Source organism: Myxocyprinus asiaticus, chromosome 22 (assembly GCF_019703515.2).
Source record: "Myxocyprinus asiaticus isolate MX2 ecotype Aquarium Trade chromosome 22, UBuf_Myxa_2, whole genome shotgun sequence".
Taxonomy (NCBI): Eukaryota; Metazoa; Chordata; class Actinopteri; order Cypriniformes; family Catostomidae; genus Myxocyprinus; species Myxocyprinus asiaticus.
In genome coordinates this window covers 23,997,971-24,011,527 of record NC_059365.1, presented here as the reverse complement: position 1 = coordinate 24,011,527, position 13,557 = coordinate 23,997,971, and the positions used below count along the sequence as shown (strand labels likewise).

Below are 13,557 nucleotides of genomic sequence, written 5' to 3'. Positions count from 1 at the left end.
CTGCAATCATGTGATCGACAAAAAGTCTCGCTCGTCCCCCGTGATTTAATTGTCATCCGAACGCATGAGTTTTATCACAGAGGAGCCATGAAAATGAACTTTTACAGATGTCACCCTGAGAAACAATTGACGTCTGAACAGGGCTATAGACGTACTTTGTGATTCTAATCCCGTCCGAATCTGACAAATCTGTGTTTTTCTCATACAACCTCTGTAAAAATTCCAAAGCAAATTACCTACTGTTTTTCAGCTAACTAAGGGTCCTCTGAGAAATCTAATCACGTCCAAATGCGAATGTCTGTGATTGCTGATTTTGAATTTTTACAATGCTTCTCCTGATGTATTTTGACCTACATGAGATCGTATTTATGTGCGCCAATCTCCTGCCTGCTACGCGTCTTTCAATGTGGATGTAGATTTGTTGCCATCCGACTAAAAAAATAAGAAAATAAAATTAACAAGGAGAGTGAAATCGTGGAAACTGTTATGGCTGGCCACTGTAATATCAGGTAAGATACTCACCTTAATTTTTCAGCTCAATTACATAATGTTATAAATATATAATTGACAGATAAATATTGTTTATTTCATTGGGTTTATTATAAGCAGCCACTTCCGTAAACTCATGCAAAAAAATTTAAATAAGTAATTTATAATGTATAATTAATAAATTACAATTAAATAAATAAATTAAATGATTATTTAAAATATATATTTTTTAAATAAGTAATTTTTTTATTTAAACTTACGAAGTTTAAAAGATACTTTAATTTTATCATCTATATTATGTGTTCAACCCCTTTGTATCGCCCACATCTAGAAAACAGACACTCCAACCTCTATAATGAACACAGAGATCTTTAGTCACGTCCGAATCAGTACATTAAATCTCAGACGTTGGGTGATACTAATTGTAACTCAAAAGACATTAAGAAAACGAATCCTGTATGAATAGGGCTTAATATTTAACGCATAGGAAAATTACCTTAAAAAAAGTGCACCTTAAAAAAAATAATAATAATAATATTTCTTGGTCAACATACTGTAACATAGTAGTAAGCATTGAGCGCGCGCGCGCGCGCGCGTGTGTGTGTGTGTGTGTGTGTGTGTGTGTGTGTATGGTTATGCTTACTAATATGTTACATTATGTTACCCCAGGAAGAAGTAAATTGGTAACACTTTACAATAAGGTTCCATTTGTTAACATAAGTTAACAACATTAGTTAAAATGAACTAACAGTGAACAGTAATTTTACTGCATTTACTAATCTTATTTAATGTTAATTTCATTTGTATATGTCTGAAGTAGATGGAGACAAAACATAGGAGAAATAAATAAATACAGAAAGAAAGAAAGAAAGAAAGAAAGAAAGAAGGAAGAAGACCAACATCAAGTTTTGCAGTATAGGTTTGACATTGTGTAAAGTTCTAGAATCACTGTGATGTTGGAGAGGATGTGAGAGACTGCAGGCTCTTGCCCATTCTGACCTGCGTGTACCATTCAGCCATGGACAGTGCTGTAATAGGGAAGCATGAAGCCTTCCAGTGTGACCTTTCATACAGCCTTCAGTAACAGCTTTGAATGGCAGCATGAGTGACTGTACAACAGGCTGGACTCAAGAGGGAATGTCCACAGGACATGACATACTGGTCAGACTTTCAGAAAAAAATTATATATAAACTCAGCAAAAAAAGAAATGTCCCTTTTTCAGGACACTGTATTTTAAAGATAATTTTGTAAAAATCCAAATACAGATCTTTATTGTAAAGGGTTTAAACAATGTTTTCCATGCTTATTCAATGACCCATAAACAATTAATGAACATGCACCTGTGGAACGGTCGTTAAGAAACTAACAGCTTACAGACGGTAGGCAATTAAGGTCACAGTTATAAAAACTTAGGACACTAAAGAGACCTTTCTACTGACTCTGAAAAACACCAAAAGAAAGATGCTCAGGGTCCCTGCTCATCTGCATGAACGTGCCTTAGGCATGCTGCATGGAGGCATGAGGACTGCTGATGTGGCCAGGGCAATAAATTGCAATGTCCGTACTGTGAGATGCCTAAGACAGTGCTACAGGGGGACAGGAAGGACAGCTGATCGTTCTCGCAGTGGCAGACCACATGTAGCAACACCTACACAGGATAGGTACATCCGAATATCACACCTGCGGGACAGGTACAGGATGGCAACAACAACTGCCTGAGTTACACCAGGAATGCACAATCCCTCCATCAGTGCTCAGACTGTCCAAATAGGCTGAGAGAGGTTGGACTGAGGGCTTGTAGGCCTGTTGTAAGGCAGGTCCTTACCAGACATCACTTGCAACAACGTCGCCTATGGGCACAAACCCACCTTCGCTGGACCAGACAGGACTGGCAAAAAGTGCTCTTCACTGACGAGTTGTGGTTTGTCTCACCGGGATGATGGTCGGACTCGCATTTATCATCGAAGGAATGAGCATTACACAGAGGCCTGTACTCTGTCTGGAGCGGGATCGATTTGGAGGTGGAGGGTCTGTCATGGTCTGGGGCGGTGTGTCACAGCATCATCGGACTGAGCTTGTTGTCATTGCAGGCAAGCTCAATGCTGTGCGTTACAGGGAAGACATCCTCCTCCCTCATGTGGTACCCTTCCTGCAAGCTCATCCTGACATGACCCTCTAGCATGACAATGCCACCAGCCATACTGCTCATTCTGTGCGTGATTTCCTGCAAAACAGGAATGTCAGCGAAAAACCCGGATCTCAATCCCATTGAGCACATCTGGGACCTGTCAGATCGGAGGATGAGGGCTAGGGCCACTCCCCCCAGAAATGTCCGGGAACTTGCAAGTGCCTTGGTGGAAGAGTGGGGTAACATCTTACAGCAAGATCTGGAAAATATTGTGAGGAGGAGATGCACTGCAGTACTTAATGCTGACTGTTACTTTTGATTTTGACCCCCTCCCCCCCACACACTTTGTTCAGGGACACATTATTCCATTTCTGTTAGTTACATGTCTGTGAAACTTGTTCAGTTTTTGTCTTAGTTGTTGAATCTTATTATGTTCATACAAATATTTAAACATGTTAAGTTTGCTGAAAATAAAAGCAGTTGAAAGTGAGAGGACGTTTCTTTTTTTGCTGAGTTTTTATATATATTATTATTATTATTATTATTATTTTATTTATTTTTTCAAATGGATGATAAAAGAAAGGGAAAACAAAATTAGATGAACTGAAACTGATGCAAAGTATTTTGACACTACTGGACACTTAAGCCACACTTGAACATGTCTGAACGTCATTGCATAAGACATAAAATATGAAAAAAATACCAGACCTTTTCTCTGATCTAACCTTTCTTAGCCAATTTTTTTTCTAAATAACTTTTAGCCAACTGGTCTCAATGTCATTTTAGTGTACGTATAAAGTAATTTCCTCTTAGGTTCACACAAGTCCCTTTTTTTTTTCTTCGAACAATATATATATATAGATATAGATATAGATATAGATATATATTGTTTTATCATTTGACACCTAACATACTTTTTTTTTTTTTTTTTTTTTTTAATGCTGTATTTGAAAAGTGTGTTTGTGCTATATAATGTATTAAAGAAAAGTCATTGGTTTGATCATTTGTTTTATACAACAGCTATTTCGGTCCTAATATCTGACTGAACGAGAGGTGTTCCAAGAGTGCTGATAGCTCACACCATCAGCACTGGGACGCTTTACTGTTTGTATCATTCCGCTTGTGTTTGTGGTGTTCTAAACTAAAGCGTAAGAGCAGCATATACAGGTGCATCTCAATAAATTAGAATGTCATGGAAAAGTTCATTTATTTCAGTAATTCAACTCAAATTGTGAAACTTGTGTATTAAATAAATTCAGTGCATACAGACTGAAGTAGTTTAAGTCTTTGGTTCTTTTAATTGTGATGATTTTGGCTCACATTTAACAAAAACCCACCAATTCACTATCTCAAAAAATTAGAATACATCATAAGACCAATAAAAAAAAAAATTTTAGTGAATTGTTGGCCTTCTGGAAAGTATGTTCATTTACTGTATATGTACTCAATACTTGGTAGGGGCTCCTTTTGCTTTAATTACTGCCTCAATTCGGTGTGGCATGGAGGTGATCAGTTTGTGGCACTGCTGAGGTGGTATGGAAGCCCAGGTTTCTTTGACAGTGGCCTTCAGCTCATCTGCATTTTTTGGTCTCTTGTTTCTCATTTTCCTCTTGACAATACCCCACAGATTCTCTATGGGGTTCAGGTCTGGTGAGTTTGCTGGCCAGTCAAGCACACCAACACCATGGTCATTTAACCAACTTTTGGTGCTTTTGGCAGTGTGGGCAGGTGCCAAATCCTGCTGGAAAATGAAATCAGCGTCTTTAAAAAGCTGGTCAGCAGAAGGAAGCATGAAGTGCTCCAAAATTTATTGGTAAACGGGTGCAGTGACTTTGATTTTCAAAAAACACAATGGACCAACACCAGCAGATGACATTGCACCCCAAATCATCACAGACTGTGGAAACTTAACACTGGACTTCAAGCAACTTGGGCTATGAGCTTCTCCACCCTTCCTCCAGACTCTAGGACCTTGGTTTCCAAATGAAATACAAAACTTGCTCTCATCTGATAAGAGGACTTTGGACCACTGGGCAACAGTCCAGTTCTTCTTCTCCTTAGCCCAGGTAAGACGCCTCTGACGTTGTCTGTGGTTCAGGAGTGGCTTAACAAGAGGAATACGACAACTGTAGCCAAATTCCTTGACACGTCTGTGTGTGGTGGCTCTTGATGCCTTGACCCCAGCCTCAGTCCATTCCTTGTGAAGTTCACCCAAATTCTTGAATCGATTTTGCTTGACAATCCTCATAAGGCTGCGGTTCTCTCGGTTGGTTGTGCATCTTTTTCTTCCACACTTTTTCCTTCCACTCAACTTTCTGTTAACATGCTTGGATACAGCACTCTGTGAACAGCCAGCTTCTTTGGCAATGAATGTTTGTGGCTTACCCTCCTTGTGAAGGGTGTCAATGATTGTCTTCTGGACAACTGTCAGATCAGTAGTCTTCCCCATGATTGTGTAGCCTAGTGAACCAAACTGAGAGACCATTTTGAAGGCTCAGGAAACTTTTGCAGGTGTTTTGAGCTGATTAGCTGATTGGCATGTCACCATATTCTAATTTGTTGAGATAGTGAATTGGTGGGTTTTTGTTAAATGTGAGCCAAAATCATCACAATTAAAAGAACCAAAGACTTAAACTACTTCAGTCTGTGTGCATTGAATTTATTTAATACAGGAGTTTCACAATTTGAGTTGAATTACTGAAATAAATGAACTTTTCCACGACATTCTAATTTATTGAGATGCACCTGTATGTCTAAAAGCAGCTAGATTTGTGTCTATTCATTCATTCCTGTTTTTCATTCATCCCTATGACAGAATCACAGCCGTACTGATATAGGGCCATACAGCACTCTTACTCGTGTGATATTGCTTTAATATAATGCAGAGACATTCATCCATTTTTAAGTGAAACATAAGTGTCCAAATACTTTCTGGGGGCACTGCAGAAGTGTATGAAATAAACTCTTTACATCATGCCACATCACAAATAAACAACCATACGTGGCTAGGCACCTAAAAATAGCTCTCCTCCTCTTTCTCTCTCTTTCTTTATCTTCTGTCCATCCTCAGGATTTGGAGCCGGTTGGACTCTAAGCTTCCTGCATGCAGCCAGGATTTTAGAAGATTTAGCCCCATGAATCTGAGCAGCTCGACTCCGATTAGACCATCTGAGAGCCTGTGCAATGGATGGAAAACAACTTTTTGTATCTGAAATGTAAAACCAGTAATGGATGGATATTGGTTCATGTCAAATTATTCTGTACATTTCAAAGAGACATTTTATCTGGCCTCTAAACAGCCATTTCCCTTTTGCCTTTATGTGTTGATGCGCATTTTTGCTTATTTATTCCTATTAATCTTTTTGATTACTTATTTATTCATTTGGAGGGGGTTCGAGTATTTCAATCTGTCCCAATCTGTTGCCTGCGTAATCCTAATCTTCCGTTCAGTAATCAGTGGTCCTTCTGGTAGATGCAGGGGTGGCTATGCTCTGCCTTTGATGGGATTATGTAGCACTCGTAGCGGGATCCAGACACACAGGAGCAGGCAAACAAAAGATGAGCCCAGTAAGTCCCCTTATCCGTTCATTCTCTAAGTGGATTTGATAGACGGCCATTGCACTGTTGTGCCTTTTTCTCCATATGCTTCACTTCAATAAAAGAGAATGACGGCAATGTGCTGCAGGTGCAATCATCCTTCTAAACGTTGCTCTATATCCATGACTTCATCCAGCCAGACTGACTGGTTTAGTGAGACCGACTCCAAGAAAGAGTCGTTGCCACATGCTAGAGAGCTTCGTCTTTGCCAATAGCATGGGGCACTTGAAAGATCATTAATCTGTTTGTTTATATCTTACCCTTTTTATTTCTTACCTAAAACAAGGGTGTGCCAAGACATACACCTTAATCCCTGGTTGACAAAGGCCTAAATGTCCTGACCTATGTTTGAACATTTAAACACAATGTTTGAATTTAACAAATGAATGAAAACATGTAAGCCTAACTACCTGTAAAACTACTAATGATAAATCAAGATGAGAATAAGACAGCACCTGTTATAGTGGTTGACACTGAGCTAATGCAAGGATTAGAGATATTATTAGGAAGAACCGGCTCTTCACCTTATAAAGGGTCACGGTAACTCAAGCGTGGCATTCAGTTAGAGACGTGCATTTTTTGCATGCTTGTGTATACTGTATGTGTGTGTTCACATTAGCACCCTAAAATATTTAACATATTTTAAATATTACATATTTCCCGGGCAGAGTAAGAATCCGCCCCCACCACCACACACCCACCCACCCACCCCACTTCCACAAAAACATGCACCATTGAGAAGAAGGGAAACAATGAACTACAGTAAATTGCCTGAGGCGAAAAGTGGCTTAAAAAAGTGGCACTCATCCTGAGGAAAGAAACAGAAATCAATAGCAACAGATGGTCTTACATCAGAATCAAATATCCTGCTTCTTAAGATTCTGTCTCAACCTTTCTCTCTCAACCTCAAAATGCCCTAAGCTACAAAGCTGAGACACATATTAGGGGAGGGTGCACAAGGTAAACACACGCAAACACTTTCATGCTCTTAGGCAACTTTCACAAAATGTTGTTGGAATGCTGGACAAATGCAGGACTAGTTTCCCAAGTTTGGTTAAGAACTGGTGTTTAAGGGTGCACTCATTAATGTTTGTGTATGGAGTCTTGAATTACACTGACACCTAAGGGCATGGATGCAGCATTTTTCAAACACAATAGTTATAAGTTACTGATGCCATTGCAGAAATTTTCTATTCACAGTTAGCCATGATTAATTTAATCCATGAGTGAAAGTGTTCAATAACAGGAAGGGTTGTCACTCGTCCCGTAAAATACGGGATCGTCCCACATTTAAAGATGAAATGATGCATCCTGTATCAAGTCAATAGGGGACACGATTTGTCCCCTATTAAGCTGGTCCAATGGTGGCACGGCAAAATCGTTCAAGATCGTTAATTTAACCTTGGTATTCATTGGAAATTTTGCCCCAAGGTGGGTAAGGGACCACCTGAAAAGCCCATAAATTGTGCTAAAACTGTGGAGTGTGTGGTAAGGTACCATCTGAAAATGTCAGCCAGCACCGCATCATCTTTTAAATAAAAATGAATTAAAAATTAAAAGGGAAAACAAAGTATCCATTTGGAATATTGTGATATAATTAAAAGGGGGTGTGACCATGGCATGATCAGGGATGGCGGATGTGATATGCTTTCCAGTCCGAGGCGATTGAGGGAAGATGGTCATTCAGTCAGAGTAATGAAATAAAATATATATATATATACACACACACACACACACAGTGTTGGGGAGTAACGAAATACATGTAACGGGATTATGTATTTAAAATACAAAATATAAGTAACTGTATTCCACTACAGTTACAATTTAAATCATTGGTAGTTAGAATACAGTTACATTCAAAAAGTATTTTGATTACTGAAGAGATTACTTTGCATTTTATTGTCATTTGTTTCATTTAATATTTAGTCCTTTCAGATGGAAAACATTTATACATATAAATGATGCGATCCAAAGTGCATTTGAACAGCAGTGAAACACTTTCTTATGATGTGTTACATTCATACGAGCAGACAGAGAAGTTTGGAGCAGAAGAAATAGAAATAAACCTTGTGTAAATTAAATTGTGTAAAAGTCTAGCCATTTTACACGCACGTTACCAGGCACAATCATATTTTTTATCAAGAAAATTCACATTAGATCATAATTTCTTTTTTTCTAGTCAACCTCTGATATTTGGGCAAAAATCATATTCTTGATAATTTTTGTATTGTTTTCCTGTAAAAATATCAAAAAATCCTTAAAACAAGATCAATTTGATTTATCTTGTTTTAGAAACAACACTGCATAAGATATTTAGGTTTTAAACTACCAGTGCTGAAGAAGTAATCCAAAGTATTTAGAATACGTTAATGACCATGAGTAATCTAACGGAATACGTTACAAATTAAATTTTACATCAAGTATTCTGTAATCTGGAGTGGAATACATTTCAAAAGTAACCCTCCCAACCCTGTATATATATATATATATATACACACACTATATATATATGTCCCCAAAGTAAGATGTATGGCAAACATCAATGGACATTGCTTAATTCAGATTGGTTAAGGCATTTGGAAGGGCTGAGCAAGACTACAGCCTCTTAATATGTTAGTGCAATCTAATTTCTGTAACATCTAATTAATGCATTGAAAACAGCAGGCATCAAATTGCAGCTCACACACACACATCTAAAACCACCCACACATTTTATGAGATCTAATTTCACTATTTATTATCTGTTACCACTAAGTAAGCACATATAAATCTGTGTGTCTGGTTAAAGCCTTGAACTGTTGGTTCTGCTCCTGTTAGTCGGTGACATACAAAATGCAGCAACCGACATGTCAACTCTCCCACACAAAATGCTAAAACCTCAGCAAAAAAATTCCCCCGGTGTGTAGTTTGGATGTGTGAAGCGGGAGTGACTGCGTGTATCTATCTCAGGGAATAAGAGCTGGGAGATATTCAAGGAAGTTTTTCCGCTCAGCCTGCACGGTTGCTCAATAAAAGCTTCTGTGTGCATAAGCCGCTTGTACCGCTGAACGTATTTTAATAAGCTCTATCCCTCTCTCCTTGACTGTTGCATGCCGGAATTACCTTTTGGGGTCACATCTATTCTAATCCCATCAGCACAACATGGCTCAAAACACCAACAACCCACTGCTGACCTCCGCAGGTGGACCTGATGCTGCAAGCCATTGACAAAACTTGGGTTTGTTACTCAGTAAAAGGAGGCATAGGCACGACTGATGCCAGATCAGTGTGTCTTACCTGAGCAACCAGGTTCTGATTGATTTGAGATCAACCTTACTGTGGCTTAAAAAAAAAAAAAAATCAATGCGGTTCCATAGTGTATTGCAGCAAGTGAAAGCAGCACACATGCATGCATTATAGATGGAAACTGGGATGGGGTGAGAGCTGGGGGGGGGGTATGATGGATTGCAGAGGGGAAGTGCTGGTTCAAAAGTATGTTTCATAAAGACTAGAATGTGCACATGATTTACTACACAGACATGACATTTTCATACCTAATGTTAGCTTGTGCATGAGTGCTTAAGATGCATAAATTAAATTGGTTAAAGATAATGTACAACACTTCCCACTGCATCACCCTGAAACCACAGCTCCATGCACAAACAGAAACACAAACTTAACCATCATTCCCAAAACTCTGACAGACAAGTGGTCCAATGTGTTCTGTCATACACCCACCTATCACTCCATCCCTCTGTTTGTCCTTCACTTTCACACATTGTAAAGAACAGAGAATCCAGGATGATTTGAACCTGTTACAAAGACTGCCCATCCATCCATCCATCTATCATAACTAGCTGATAACTGAGTGGAGCATTTTAAATCCCAGTTGCAATGTAAATAGTAAAATAGATTGTTACCATGACGATATGAACCTTTTGAAATGGCCGCCCATCCATCCATCCCTCCGTCCATTCATCATTCTGTACATCCATCCGTCCATTCATCCATCCTTTCACCAGCTGTAATCAGTGCTTTTTTGAGCATGCTTATCTCACTTCTGATCATATGTGCATGTTTAACTTTGACTAGCTGTTTCTGATGCCATGTTCTAACTTGTTTCATCTAACCAGATACACTGTCTTATGTCAAAGTACAAAATAGTTTCCTTTCATTATAGCGCTTCTAGCTCTCAGTGTGCAGTTACCTGTTTTACCGTTACTTTACACACACACTTACACACCAACTTTGAGAAAAAAAATAAGTCTTGTAAAGTCAGCACTAAACAAACCCTCCCCAGTGGTGAAGAAAAAAAGAGAGGAAAACTACTCAAAGCTGAGCAGGCTAATCATGCCGCCACTCCAATGCAAACTGTAAATCAATTTTAAATCAATACTTAACCGATTTTTTCCTCCCCTGCTTATTATCAACCTCTCAATAAATTACTAAACACTAGCTCCAGCTAAACGCTGACTCCACGCAAAGTCCTCCCTTTTGCCATGCTCTTGTTAACAGCACTCAATGGCAGATGAGAAGGTCACAGGTTTAACATGCAAAGGATTTTTTTTATCTTGAACCTGCAGAACAAGTGGATAATGAGTTGGTTGAGCTAAGCTAAAATGCAAATAAGTATCCTAACTAAATGCTTGGGGTAAAACTAAGCCCAATCTGACCTGACTACGAAAATAAACATTAATAGTCTCTTCGCTGAAGTAATCAGCACAGGAATATGCCCGATTTGCATAAGTGGACCACCTTTGTCTAAAACGTGTTGTATTGTAACCAATATACAATCTATCCAAAACTGACTACAGCATCAGAAATACCAATATGTGTAATAGTAGCTGCACTATTTAGCACATTTGCCCCTGTTTAAGTCAGCAGAGTGGGAATAAACCTCATTGATTTCATTTTTATGCTGTAGCTATTTATGTAAATTATTTTGATTGAAAAACAAGCCAGAGCTAAACTCATTTCTCCTTCTCTCTCTCTCTCTCTCTCTCTCTCTCTCTCCTCTCTTTAATACCACCTTCTGTCATAATTTCTCCTTCAGATATTTTGTTTTTGTTGTCTCTTCCTCTTGGTTTCATTACTTTGCATCATGTTTATACTGTGTTAATCCTTCAAGTTTCTCTCATGTTTTTTTTTCTTGTCCCAATCATTCATCACTTTATATTCTTTATTTTTACTTCGCTCCTTCACTTTCCCTATCTTTTTGTCTTCAGGACTAAAAAAAAAAAAAAAAAAAAAAAAAAACAAATGTAATAGCATGGCTTATTTGCACACACTGTCTGTGTTATTTTAGCACCAGAGTAACTAAAGAAGTCATGCAAGTCAGGTAAACGCAGAGCAAACAGGGTCAAAAATGTGCTGAAAGCAGTTCCTGCCTGGGTGCCTGGATGGACATATCACATTTGTCCCACCTAGCATTTCAGAGGCAAAAGAAACAAGTACACAAGTCAAGAGAGAAAAAGCTGGCATGGTTCATTATTATCTGCGATGAGCCAAGACAGGACTAATATCCCAGCAAAAGAGAAGTCATAGGTCTTCATGTCGACTGAAAGATGAGAAAGAGAAAAGGAGGAAAGGATTAAAACTGAGGGCGGAGCAGTGCCGCACACTTTCAATCTGACACAGGAAATTGATTCTGGCCCCGGCGGTCACAGGGACCTTGTGTGAGAAGTGTTCGCTTGCTTGTGTGTTTTTTGGCAGAAGTAGTGGCAGTGGGTTGCTCAAACAGTCAAGCTTTTGACACGATAAAGCCCAATCTCCGTGGCACACAACTACAGCAGGCAGCATCAACAAAACGATAAGAACAGGTTGACTGAGTCACAAATGCTACAAGGTGTACACATACTAACACATGCAGACACACTGAATGGGACACACATGCAGGCAAACATGTCACGGATAACGTTGCAAGGGGAATGGACATATATATATATATATATATATATATATATATATATATATATATATATATATATATATATATATATATATACAACAGTAAGTTCTGGTCCTCGAATCTGATTGGACGAGAGACATTCCATGAGTGTTGATGGTCTCACACCATCAGAACTCGGATGCTTCATTGTGTGTATCACTCTGCTTGTGTTCGTGCCGTTCTAAACTAAAGTGCAATAGTAGTGCAGATGTGTTAAGAGCCATCTGTCTCTTTACATTTAATTTTGTGACATTGCATATTTTAGCCAGCAGGTGGAGGCAAAAGACCATTTTTGTGTGTAATATGAGCAAGTTGGTGATGTGAAGTGAGTCAGCGTCACTCGGTGTTTATAGTCAACAACACTCCATGATTGCTCATATTACTACTACACTACTAAAGCTAGGAAATAGATCTAAACGGCTTTTAAACTAACAACTTCAGCATAATATAAGGCTCATCACAGGTGAGACACAACAGACTGATTAATTACACAAATTCAAGGCGCTTACCTCATATCTGACTTTCCACACTGGAGAGGACAAAATGGGAGAGATTGCAGTTTCTACAGTAGTGAATGACTCTTGCACACCGGCTACCACAAAATAGAGAGGAATACCCCGGCTTGAATGGATATTTTTCCACTGAGAAAATAGGATGCATTTAATCAAAATGACATTATCTTCAGAAAGCTCACTAACAGACTACAGCACCATCAACAGGTGACCGCACACTCTCTCTCTCTCTCTCTCTCTCTCTCTCTCTCTCTCTCTCTCACACACACACACACGCACACACATCCTTGTTTCTCCAATAACATGTTAGAAACAGCCCAAGCCGTGATACTAGTAGTTTTAAGTGATGTTTTTGAGAGGCTTGGACGCATCATTTGGTTTGAACCAGCAACAGCAGATTCTGATCTGTGGCGTAAGAAAGTAGTTCCATGCACAAAAGCGTTTTTTGTGACCGTAATCAGTTTTTCCTCATTTTTAAAAATGTACTTGTTCATTGAACTGTTGTATATAAGCAACATCACACTCGCAATCGTGCTACATGGCCCTAAATCAGCACTGTTGTGATTACGTACGGCACTCAGCCTGCGGCCTCGTGCTGATGTTATGTAGGGCCATATCGCACTCTTGCTCGTGTGGTATTGCTTAAATATACACTATCGGTCGAAAGTTTTGAAACACTTACTCATTCTTTATATATATATATATATATATCACTTTTTTTTTTTCACATTTTAGAAAAATAGTAAAGTCATCAAAATTATGGAATAACATAAATGGAACTATGGGAATTATGTTGTGACTAAACAAAATCCAAAATAAATCAAAACTGTGTTAAGCATCTTCAAAGTAGTCACCCTTTGCCTAGAATTTGCAGACGTGTACTCTTGACATTTTCTCAACCAAC

General features: G+C 38.7%; 1 protein-coding gene and 1 long non-coding RNA gene across 6 annotated transcripts in view; one reads left to right on the top strand and one right to left on the bottom strand.

Annotated features, from left to right (window-relative positions):
- Positions 1 to 6,628, top strand: part of LOC127412993 (uncharacterized) — a 62,382-nt gene extending 55,754 nt beyond the window's left edge. For both annotated transcript variants that reach the window (XR_007892514.1, XR_007892515.1), the window contains exon 3: positions 5,689 to 6,628. This is a non-coding gene — a long non-coding RNA (uncharacterized LOC127412993). The remainder of the gene's footprint in view (positions 1 to 5,688) is intronic.
- The window catches only part of LOC127412968 (protocadherin-1-like), a 240,555-nt gene that overhangs the window by 71,676 nt on the left and 155,322 nt on the right, over positions 1 to 13,557 (bottom strand). The gene's annotated exons all lie outside the window — the stretch shown is intronic.